Below are 12,813 nucleotides of genomic sequence, written 5' to 3' on the forward strand. Positions count from 1 at the left end.
ATTTGCAGAATCTGACATAAGGGAGAAACTATCCGTCTCTCCTCGGCTGATGGAAGTTTGAAGTAAGATGTTTATTTTCCCATAACTATTTTCTACATCACCAAGAGCTGAGAGTTCACAAAAAAATTTTAATAGAGCATCTAACTCCTCTATTTCTTCTTCTCTGACCTAGAAGAGTCAATATTTTTATAGTAATATTTGGTCTGATTTATTTAAAAACCACATTGCATGTTTTTAAGGTTGCCTTTTAGTATAATGTAATATTTTACTCTTGTACAGCTAAAACCCAGTAATTTTCCCATAGGTAAATTATAAAATATAATATGAAATTGTGTTGAGGCGGGTACAATTATATTTTATTGTTCATCACCAATATTAAAGTTGCCATTGACACATAAAAATTTGATATGACACAAAAATTAAGTCATCTGACATCACCATCCTTCAATTGATGAGGTTTCATTTCTTATTTGACCAGAGTAAAACCTCTGCCCAGACTGATTAGGGCAAACTTGATTATCTTCAAATGCATTTGTTATAGTCATATATTTTTAAATGGTATAATGCATTCATAGCTTAAAGTTGTGAAGTACTATTTCAAAGTATTAAAGTTTTCACTGTTAATAACATTAAATTATAATATGGGTAATACACAACCTATTTAAATTTCTTGACTTGGGATACAAAGCAAAGCATGATGTTAGGTATGCTGTGATATTATTATCTAGAACACTGAATTTTCTTGTACAATAGAAAACACTGCTGATACTACAAATATGCCATATGGCTTTTTTATATTGTATTAGGAATAACAATTAATTTCAAACTTTCATAAATAAATAAATGTACATACCTGACTGAAACTTCAAGTAATCTTACCTTGATCTGATCAAATTATTCAGCTTTGGAGACTATCTCAGATATGTCACCTTCTGTTTTGTGAGCATCGAAGAGTTCATTAAAGGTCTACTAAAGTAAGTGTCAAATTTAATTAAAATAGAAGACCAAAAGATATTATCAAATTTATGAAAGATTAAAAAACACTCCTAAACATAGTTAAGAAAGCCATTAGAACCAAAAAAAAGATCAGTAAAATCATCTAATAAAATCCATACTAAATGTCTAAAAATGTTCAACATAACATTCTGGTCTTGACCTCAGTATAGGCATATGGAAATCTGCATCACTTACTAATTATAAGCTCACATACATCATATAAAATTCTGAGGGAAATAACTAGACAACATGCAATTCAAAGAGTCTCAAAATATGAATAGCGAGAATACACAGAAAAATCAGTTAAAGGCCATACAGAAAAGACAAAGGTACTACACGGCTAGAGTTGCTGAAAAAGAACTGCAAAAAAGAAAGTGTTAGGGTGTAATTTGGCAGCAGTCTACTAGCAAGAGGACAAATGAGAAAGGCTGTCTCATAGAGACAATGAGATATAAGGAGGGAGGACTAGGTCTGGGATTGAGGAACCACCAAATCACAGCTCTGAGATAATATATAAAGAGGTCTTGCAGAAATCTAGTGTCATACAATAGGTTATTCTGAAAAAATGAGGAAAACCCAGTAAGCACATAAAGGTGTTTTTCTGAAACCTGTTTTATATGTAAGCAAATATTAAATCTACAAACCCGAGATTTCATATAAACTGACTTTTTCTTTTTGATGATTTCTATTCTCCTATTTTAAAAACAACTTTATGTACAAAAGGCAAAAATGAATTTAAGAAAAAACTCAAAACACTATCTATTGAAAAAAGTATAAAAATTCAACTTAACTTATTTCAATCTCTTCATATTTAAGTATTCTCCCAACAGGTTATCATTGTATTGACATGTACTGATATATGTACATGAAAACACATAAAGAAATGTATATGCTTTTTAAAAGTAAAAATATTAAAGTATCACATCATCTTAAACAGGACGTTGTTAAAAAGCAACAAATCCTCTTATAATTGTATGGTCAAAATTGGCCTTAAAAGTTTCTTAAATTAACCATCTAGTACAAACAGGCTGAGTTGGTAATTTTAGTAGTTTCTTAAACTCTTCTTTAGTGTTTCTTACTAATATGCAATTAAGTTTTCAACTTTTTATTCAAGGAAATAATTAAGCTATCAAGTCCAGCTTAAAGTCATTCTGGCACACACTCTGTAAGACTCACCAATAGGCTTCAACTATTTCAGGTGTATGTAGTGTTTAGGATATGTTCATGAAACAGGATGACAGAAGAGCACCATTGCTATCTAAAGTCATTTTTTTCCTTGTCATTACTAAAAGTATATTGCTGAATTCATATAAACTAAATGTATTTGCTCATAAGTTGTTTTGTTATTTGGCATTATTAATATATTTTGAAGTCTAGAAAGTATTTGACTGTAAAAACAAACATTTTTGCATTTGTTCCTCTTAGAATATTACCTCAATGGTATTGTATTTAATATAATAGTGGCTGGTGGTTCAACCCAAATCCGTTGAGGAAAAATAACCAGTTCTCTCTTCAAAATGAATCATCTGAGCTTTGTCTAGTTTTCGTCCAACTTCAATGACTAACTGTTCTCGATGCTTTCTTAATGTTGGGTCAATCTACAGGAAAGAAATATAAACACTTGATGTTTTAATTAGACTTTTAAAAACTTAATTTTGAACTGGTACTTTGAAGCATAAAATTATATGTATCAATGGTGTAAAGTGATTTTTCAATACAAAAATATATTGTGCAATATTTAAAACAGATTAAATACAACTATTTTTCAAACATTTATCATTTATTTATGGTAAAAACTTGGTACTCATTGATCAGTCTAACATTTATCATTTATTTATGATAAAAACTTAGTACTCATTGATGAGTCTCTCCCCATCCCTCTCTCCAGCCCCTAGTAACCACCATTCTATTTTCAACCTCTGTAACATCAACTTTTTGAGATTCTACACATGAATGTGATCAGGTGGTACCTGTTCTTTTGTACTTAGCTTATTTCACTTAACATAACAACATCCAGTTCCATCCCTGTTACTGCAAAGACAATATATCAGTCTTTTTTATAGCTGAATAATGCACCATTTGTGTATAGGTATTAGATTTTTCTTTATCCATTCATAAGCTGATGAACACTTAGGCTGCTTCCATTTCTTTGCATGGATAGTGCTGCAATGAACACAGGAGAACAGATGTTCTTCAACATACTGATTTCATTTCCTTTGGGTATATACCCAGTATTGAAGCTGCTGATCAGAGATTTTTCAATTATAAATTCTGAAGTACATTCTATACATTTAAGAAACAACTAGAAAATATTGTATTTGATTAAATAAAGAAAGCTTTAAAATTCATTAAAATTATCAATCCACATAGTCTTTTTGGATAATAAAACAATCAGTCTGTACAATCTCTTTAGATACCAATATTATTCTTCCATGGTCTTATAATCTTTAAGGTTATAGACACAGGGAATTGGGTATAAGGAAAAAAAAATATCATCTTCTAATTCCCACACTTAAATAGGCACTTTAAATTACCAAACCATACTTCTATTTTATCAGTCATTTGGAGATATGATGGCAAAAAATGCTTTCCCCTGTCAAAGGTAAAATAAATGAATGGTTATCCCCTTAAAAATACAATTCTATTGTTTTAGTAGTTTTCACAACTGTTGGTGGAAAAATCCATTTTGTCTATAATAATAATAGAATCAAAGAATAAAATGAAGTTGACAGTGAACTTTTATATAGTTTTAAAACTATTATAATTTTTTTCTAAGTATAAATTGATATTCAATACAAAATACTAACAAATATTCTTTTTGCTATGTATATACATGCACAACCATACTGTACAAGTGCACAACCATACACATCTAAGTCTTGAAGAGTAATCTCTTGTTATGAGCAATAATGTAAAATATGACCTTTAATGGGGTGTTGGAGAAGTAGTAAACCTCCTTAGAAATCTAATGAGTTAATATTTCCACCATTTGTTTTAACTTAGATCTTTTTGGCAGCTTAAAAAAGTTTTAAAAATCAGAAAAATTAGGCAAAAGGAAACCAACTGCAGATAAGTAACATAGCATTAAGAGTATTATCAGCAAATATTTGCTATAAGTGATACTATATATATCAGGTCCAAATTACTTGATTTGTTTTTGTCTATAAGAATTCTATAGATACAAATTTACAGAGCAACAAAATCAAAACATATAAGTTAAAGAAAAAGTTAAGATATAGAACTGTAAATGCAGTAAAACTATGAATCCTGGAATGAAACAAAATTCCTCTTTCTTAAATACCAGAAAACTATGTTAAAGTTTTCATTATACTGCAAAAAAACTTTTGATATTAACCTAATACTTAAAAATCAATTGATGTGTTTATCTTATTCCAAGGAATATTTAACCCATGAAAATACATGTACTTGTTTAATTTTAGTCCTTCAGAAAATTTTCATTGTACCTTTGACTATTCTCACAATGATCATATTTGTGATGAGAACATTTAGAGACACATTATTTAAAAAGTGCAAGGTCTGTTGGGATTGTTGGGTCACAGCAGCACAAATCACAATAGTCAAGTTATGTAACCAGTTCAGGTACCCATTAACATATGAACAAATGGAGAAAATATGGTATATGTACAAAATGGAGTTTTATTCAGACATAAAGAAGAATGAAATTATGGCATTTGCTGGCAAATGGATGGAACTGGAGAACACCATGCTAAGTGAAATAAGCCAGACTCAAAAAGTCAAGGCCTTATGTTTTATCTCATGTGGAAGCAAGAGATAACTAAGGAACTAAAAAAATAGAGAAAGGGGGTGGGCAATGTCCCATGAAAATAGAACAGAGATTAGCGAAGTAGATAAAGGGTACAGAGGGAAGGGAGAAGGGATGGAAAAGGGAGGAACTGAGTGAATAAACTGACCAAATTATGCTATGCACATGTATGAATAACCCACAGTGATTCCCACCTTTATGTGTGTCTATAGAGTACCAGTTAAAAATTAATAAATATAAAAATGTATGAAATCACAGATGATTAAGCAGTTATAAATTGCTTATAAAATAAGACATCCATTTGAAGATCAGCACATATTTTAACTGAGAAGCAGAAAAGTAGTGGAATTCTATGTAAAGAAGACCAAAGTATGAAAACCTAAGAATTTCAGATTACCAGCTTCAGAACGAGTTGCTACTACTATTTTTAATGTTTCCCCCCTAAGTCTTAAGTTTCAACTCTTCCATGGCAAAATCTACTGTACAAGAAAAGGAAAAATGAAAGAAAACCCCCAAAAGTTTAGCAATTGCTTTGATAACAAATGCACATAATACATATATATATATATATATATATATATATATATATATATATATATATATATATATATGTATGTATACACATATTTACCAATACATGCACATACATTCAATGCATATGTATGTGTATTTATCAATACAATATTTGTGTGTATATATATTGGTAAATAGAGAAAAACTATAATTTTGAGTTAGACTCAACCTCTTTGATAATTTTGACTTAACAGAAGTAAATATCATATGAAGATGGTGAAATAATGTTTTTATTACATTACAACTGAATTTTATCTGTAATTAGGAAGCATTTACAGTATATAAAGCAGAGTTCTAAAGAAAAGACAAGATCTGTAAGCCACATGAACCACACAACTATAAAGCTCATAGGAAGACCTGCTATCACGTGTATGTAATTCTCTGTCTATGCACACACATTGAATCATGAAACTGACTTTAAACTTTAAACTGTTAAGACAATAATGCTTTAATGCTATCTTTTATTTCACTATAGGGCATAGAAGGGACATGACAGGAGGAGTAGATTTTATATAACAAGCCTATTTTTAAAAATGGTCTGTTTCCTTATATCTGGTTATTTCTAAAACTAAATGTACCAGAGTAAAAACTCATGTTGAAATATCAACATCTAACAGAAATATACCTGAAAAATAGTATGATACAAATATCAACATTATTAATGGGAAAAGATATTTAAATAAAGGAAAATAATTACAAGAAACAAATTTAATTTTTTAGTGTATTTTAAAAAATGATTAAGAATCTTTATTTTTCTTCTAGGTTCATAACTCTTTTCAGATGAGGCAAAAGTAGCAAATATTTATCCTCACATCATGAAAGGATTACAGAACCAAAAAGAAGGCTTGAGGGTTTGTTTTTTTTTTTTTTTTTAATAAATGAGTTTGCGTTTTCTACCTGATAAGCTTTGTGACTGATGCCATACACTAATGGATTTGCTCTCATCCATACATAAAGGTAAGTAACTTATCCACTTCAATGCTTCTTCCACGTTTGTGACTGTTCCCAGAGCAATCTGCAAATCAAAAATACAACAGAAATTAAAGGAATGCATTAAAGTCAAACATAAACATTACAGCAAAGGCCACTCTGCCAGAAATTAAGTTTTCAAAATAGATCATTGTGCCACATTTGAAAGTAGGTAAGCACAATCATTGAAATGACTTCTCAGTTAATGAAAACAGCAGTCCTCTTTATTTCATTGAGAATAGTACATTGGAAATGCTATCTTCCCAAACTGAATTTACTCAATGATGACATTTGATTGTTTTTCCCTGTATAAATTTTAATTCTACATAGCATTAAGGACATTTTTGACATTTGTTAATTCTTTTTCATATTCTGTATCTGTTTTTTTTTAGTTTCATTTTATATTTATAAAACTACTGAGTATGTTTAAATTTAAGTGTACCAGAATAAAAATAACAAAATATGGGGCTGGGGTTGTAGGAGAGCACTTGTCTAAGCACATTTGAGGCACTGGGCTTAACCCTCAGCACCACATAAAAAAATAAGCAAAATGAATAAAGATTAAAAAATAAAACTCAACATTATTTAAAAAATAATTAAATATTAATTCTGTCGATCTTTATCCTGATTCTGTGCACTGTCATCAATAAAACCATAGAAGGTACAAAGGTAGTTTTTACCTTTAGAGATACTCATTTAGAGGACTGCCAGTATAAACATACAATATGCGTATAATGGAAAATGCAATTATTTCTGCACAAAACAAAGCAAATTTATTGGTACTTAGACATATTAATATTTATGCTTTCAAAATCATACAAGAATAGGGTGTTTTTTAAAATTGTTAACCTTTAAAACAAGCAATGGGAAAATATGATATTTAAACATTTGAACCAAAGTTATCATTGGATGATTGTTTAGATTATATTCAGAAAGGAAATATAATGTTTAATATAGCATTTGAAGTGATTTGTAATATATTTATTAAATAAAACCAAAGGATAATAATTTAGAACACAACAATAAATATAAGATCTGTGTAATAAAGAGAAAGACATGATTAGATAAGAATATTAATTCAGAATTATAATGAGATGTATTCTTAAAATAGTTCCTTAGGCAAGGGAAGTAATTCTGCTTTTACTTAATGTATCCTTTTTACTTTAACTATTAACCAAATTTGTAAAACTTGACAGCTGTAAATTTGTACCTGAACCCATTTTTTTTACTCACAGGAGGGGAAAAAAAAGGAAAACAAATGGTGCCATTTTTGTACTAAATTTGAAGAAAATAAAAATCTTCATGTTTGATCTAGTCGCTGTATTATAATTTTTAATTCTATATAACTTTTATTGTGAAATAAAAATGTAGAAGGACTGAGAGTGGTACAGTACATGATTAGTATGCAGAAGGTCCTAGGTTCAATTCTGAGCACCAAACAAAACAAAATACAACAACAACAAAAAATTGTACATTTAGCTACTTTGAGTGAATTGAAGATGAGATACAGCAGCATATAATTTTTACTGTAATATTACATCATAGTATTTGTTATTTAAAAAGTGGGACAACCAAAAGTAAAAAAAAAAATACATAAGAAGATTCTGCCTATTTGCTTCTAAATTTCTACTACTTTACTTAAAAATGACCAAGCCATTCATACTATAAGTAAGTACATTTCCTAAATGTAAACTGTAAAGCTTTTCAGAAAATGAAAGGCAGTAAGAATTAAAATTAAGCCAATAAGAGAGTTGTGTAGGATGTTTAAACAGTTTTTCCAGTCTGCTTAGGTAAATAAAACTAGTTTGATGATACGGATAAATAGCTGAGAGTCTCACCTATTTCTGATTTTATTATTTGCAAGTCAAAAATGTATTGTCATATAACCCATATATTCCTTTATAGTGACCTATATTCTCTTATTACTTTACGTTATTACTTTAAAATAACAACCTATATTCATTCCGTTTTGACCTTATGATGCTCTTTTAAAATACTATACAAATCTCAAGAGACAAAAATTTTATAAAGGACAATTTAAAAATCAGACTTATCAAATAAACATCAATAATTACCTATTGCTATTAGTTATAAGATTAGAAGAAAAAGTAGGTATCAAAAATTAGATCATGTAATGGAAATCTTCTAAAAATTCATTAAAAGGGAAGAGATTATCCAGAAAAAATAAATGTAAAGGTACAACTTATTTTGAGACTAATCCTTGAATGCCACCTAGTGACAAAAATAAAACTTTTCTTGAAAATATTTGCTGTCGCCTAGTGGCTATCTGATACAGGAGCCTTTCATAAAACAAGTATTTTTTCCATACTCTCTCTTTTTGAAATTTATTTATTTATCTCCATAATCATAACAAATCACTAAAAAGCCTATATATAATTTAAGGTACAATGGATATGGTAACAAATAGTATGGTCCCTGACCTCACTTCTCTAGTCATGGAGGTGAGATATGTATAAATAATTAAGATGACAAATAGAAGCCCAACATCCACAGAGTCTAGCACATACAAGATACTCAAAAATATAACATGTAAAAGTGACATTAGTGTATAGTGTAATAAAATTAATTCTTCCTTAACAATAATAAAATCAACTCCAAATTTGGTAATTCAGAAATCAGACTCAAGTGTCACTTAATATTTATCTATTTAAACTTTAGTCTTTAAGGTTATCTTATTTATTTTTACTATATGTGTGTTTTAAAAAACTAGTTAAAACCATTCATATAGTTTCTATTAACTTTATATAGTTTTTAGAAACTAAATAAGCAAATATAATCATGAGTATAATTTTTAATTTTATATATATACTGCTTAAGTAGGGCTACATATGAAGGGATCATCAGAAAATAGTGATACTATATTGCTTACCAACTTGGAACAGGCACTTATTGAATTTTCACAATGAGAGCATCTATATTTCATAAAAAAGAAAATTGGGCCTTTCTAAGTGAAGTGAGTAGAGTAATAGCTTCCTAGGGCAGAAGGCCTATGTTGAGGAGTAATGAGAATAAGAAGTGGGAAGGGTAGTCAGACTGTGGAGGTTTTAACTCAAGAGCCATTGTATGTACAACATCCTGAAGAGACAAAAACTCTGTGTACACAAAGAATGTATATGTTAGGATATAGAATAATTAACAAAGTTATAAAGTATGGAATATAGGGATTAGAACAGAGTATACACTGAGCAACATGAATACATTTTAATTAGCCTGAAATACATATATCAGTGTTTCTCACAGTGCAAAAATAAGTGGCTCTTTATAGGAAAGGGATTTGTTACTTCTCAACTTTGCATTATGAAGTCAGCCCCATTAGGCATCAATCAGCAAAGATGTCTCATAAAATATTTGCATTAAATTATACTTCATAAAATATTTTCTCCAATTTTTCTAAATTCAAGGTCAAAATTGATATTCAGGAAATCAAATATATTAATAAAGGCAACATTACTATCCTAACATAATCTTTATGTTGATTAGTGATATTTTAGAGTCTTACGGAGATTTTTTTGCAGTCTAAGGACTTACAAATCTATTATCTTAAGAATGCAGCACAGATTTATGTTATAAACCAATTTCACACTTGATGTGTACAGATGACTAAGTTTAATTTCACATTCAACTATAATTTAAAGGAGTTTGTTTCATTAACAGGAAAATTTACTGTAACAGGGAGCTCTTCCAGTAAACCAAGATATGAGCAAGTTTAGCAATGGCTGTACTTCATTATAGTAACTAAAAATTTTCAATCTATATGTTTCATTATTTAAATGCCCTTTATATCACTAAATGGAATTGTGCTCAGAGTGTGTTGACATTTCTGAAAATGACATTTCTAGCAAGTACTTTAATTAATATGAGATGAACTTAAGCGCTATTTTTATATGCAGGGCTAGATCACATAGTTTCACTGGTGCTACTTTTTTGTCCCCAGGAAAGAGTTCCCTGAGGACAAGAGCATTGTTTTACTTACTTTGTGTCTTCTGCATAATAACATCAACACATTGTGACTACCACTTACAAAAACTATCAAGAACCAATTCTAGGTGTGCTAAGATTTAATATTCCTTGACATGCTCTTTAAGCTAAATTTTAGAAAAACAGGATTTTTTTTACTGTAAATGTTAAGAGAAATTATGGCTACCATTTTTGAAAATGTTTAGTTCAGGTTTTAGAAGAAAAGAAGGGAGAATCTTAATGTAGGGTAATGTATTTTTTTAACTTATTACATTTTTAATAAGATTACAGAAGTCTTAAGCAACAATGAAAAGATCTTGGTTAGAGCTAAATAGACCACAGTTTGAATATTATTTCTAAAAATTATAACTTAGTGACCCTGGGCAGTTACACGTCTCTCTGAGTATAATATCTACTTAGCAGCTCTGACAGAATAAGAGAATGTACATGAAGCACCCAGCAGTCTCTAGCCTATGCTACTATTACCATCACTTTGCAGTAATAGATTTTATCCCATTATAAACACTCTTGGCCCACACCTAATTACTTACACCATGTAATCGGGGTAGGCAATGAGGACCAAAATTGAGCTATGATAATATTTTCTTTGGAGTCAAATTTTATTTTCTAATATCTTTTTGTTGTCCTGTAATTTTGTTAAGGTAAACCAGTGCTCTTCATGCTTTTTTTCTTACTTTCAAACTTATCTTCCAAAACGTATCTATTGTCTGAACTCAGACTAAGTTTACTATCATCATGAAAAAAGCCTTTTTTGATAGCCCCAGGTCAAACATATTTTCTCCTTCTACCAAGTACTTCTATGGAAGTTGCCATTTTCTTTCCATATCTTTTTTTCTCCTTTTGAACTATATGCTTCTTAACAGAAGAACTACATAATGTAGAGTGTGTCTTTCATTCTCTATAAAGAATCTTGTAAATAACCTGAATAGAATTTCTATAGATTGTTTAAGAAGTACGCCAGATAGACTTGCACACAATAAGTAATATTTGATTGTAAATATGATTGTGAATATTTCATTCATTTATTCAATATTTACATCTTAGCTAAATTACCTAAATTATTTGAGTTAACTTTAAAAAAAAGGATACTGAGGTAGGAAAGCGTTGAATACTTGTGCAGTCATTAAAAATGTCATGAAAACATTGCACTTAATTTTAAACATTCATTTGAAAGTTTGATATATATATATATATATATATATATATATATATATATATATATATATATATATATATACATACATACATGTATACATATACTCTAAATTGTAAAAATGTTTATTTTCTTTACCAGTTGAGATGTTACCTATGCTTTCTAGGTTCATTATTTAAATCCTATTGCTGGGGGTGGGGTGACGAATAACTTGTGTACAGTTGATACAGCAGAAGAGGGAGCTGTTTATTATAGGACAACAGAGCTATTTATACATTTTGCACAGCTTATCTTAATTAGCATAAACTAGATACATCAGTCAATCAATAAGGAATCTCCACACTTAATGGCTCGCTTTTGTTACTTTTCAAACCACTCCCTCTGGCATTTTGCCAGGCACCAATCAGACTTGTTTACAAACTCTAACATTCCCCTGGCAAAATACCAGGTGTTATTTTGACTTGTTTACAGACTCTAACATCCTATTATTAAAGTCTCCCCCCACACACTCCCACATGCCTACACACACACATTTGAAATAAGACATTATACTCTTGCTCAATTTAGGCAATCACATTTTACATAACAAAGATAATCAAATGACCTAATAAAGACAAGAAAGCTTCATAAACCTTAGAAAAACTTCATACAAATATTAATCATCAATTGAGCACTAAACATATCAGTTATTGCTATTTCTGTTTCCCTGATTTGTAAACTTTGGATTGTATTTCTGATCTATAGCAAAACCTCATAGATTGCAAGTGTGATCATTTAACAATGAGTTCCGTTCAGTATTGTTGTCTACATTTATACTGCTGTGAGTTAATCAACAATATTGCCCCCCACCACCCCAGCCTCTTTTGTCTTATGACTATATAGCATAATCTGTATACCTAAACACTACAAAGCAAAAACCAACTCAACCTTTATCGTTATTCTTAAAGCTGACAATTCTATCCCAACTTTTGGCTGATCAGATCTTACCTCTGCATTTAGGTTATCTGCAAGACTTTCCAGAAACTGACTCTCAATTGGGTTTTGTTCAGTGAGCAGAGTGAGGTAATGGCTGAGTTTATCATGTGTTGTTATAATGACTCCTTCCCCAAATTTGTCAAATTGTGGTGGTCCAGCTAGGCCAAATATCTGCATGACATCTAAAATTCCAAGGTCAATACAGGAGCCTCTTTTTGCAGCATATATTTGTGTTCCCTAGATAAGAAAAAGTTAATAAAAATTTACATAAGTATACATAAATATAATCCTGAAGAGCTAAATACTGAAATTGGGCAAATACAGTAAGATCTCAAAAGTGTACTTTAACTAATCCCTTCATCAT

General features: G+C 29.8%; 1 long non-coding RNA gene across 1 annotated transcript; it reads right to left on the reverse strand.

Moving 5' to 3' along the window:
• Positions 1–2,506: 2,506 nt before the first annotated feature.
• On the reverse strand, positions 2,507–12,538 carry LOC144372734 (uncharacterized). Its single transcript, XR_013432639.1, has 3 exons — positions 12,462–12,538; positions 6,251–6,368; positions 2,507–2,594 (listed from the first exon to the last, which is right to left on the reverse strand). It is a non-coding gene; the product is annotated as an uncharacterized LOC144372734 (long non-coding RNA).
• Between the last annotated feature and the right edge of the window lie 275 nt (positions 12,539–12,813).

This window comes from Ictidomys tridecemlineatus, unplaced genomic scaffold, assembly GCF_052094955.1.
Source record: "Ictidomys tridecemlineatus isolate mIctTri1 unplaced genomic scaffold, mIctTri1.hap1 Scaffold_154, whole genome shotgun sequence".
Lineage (NCBI taxonomy): Eukaryota > Metazoa > Chordata > Mammalia > Rodentia > Sciuridae > Ictidomys > Ictidomys tridecemlineatus.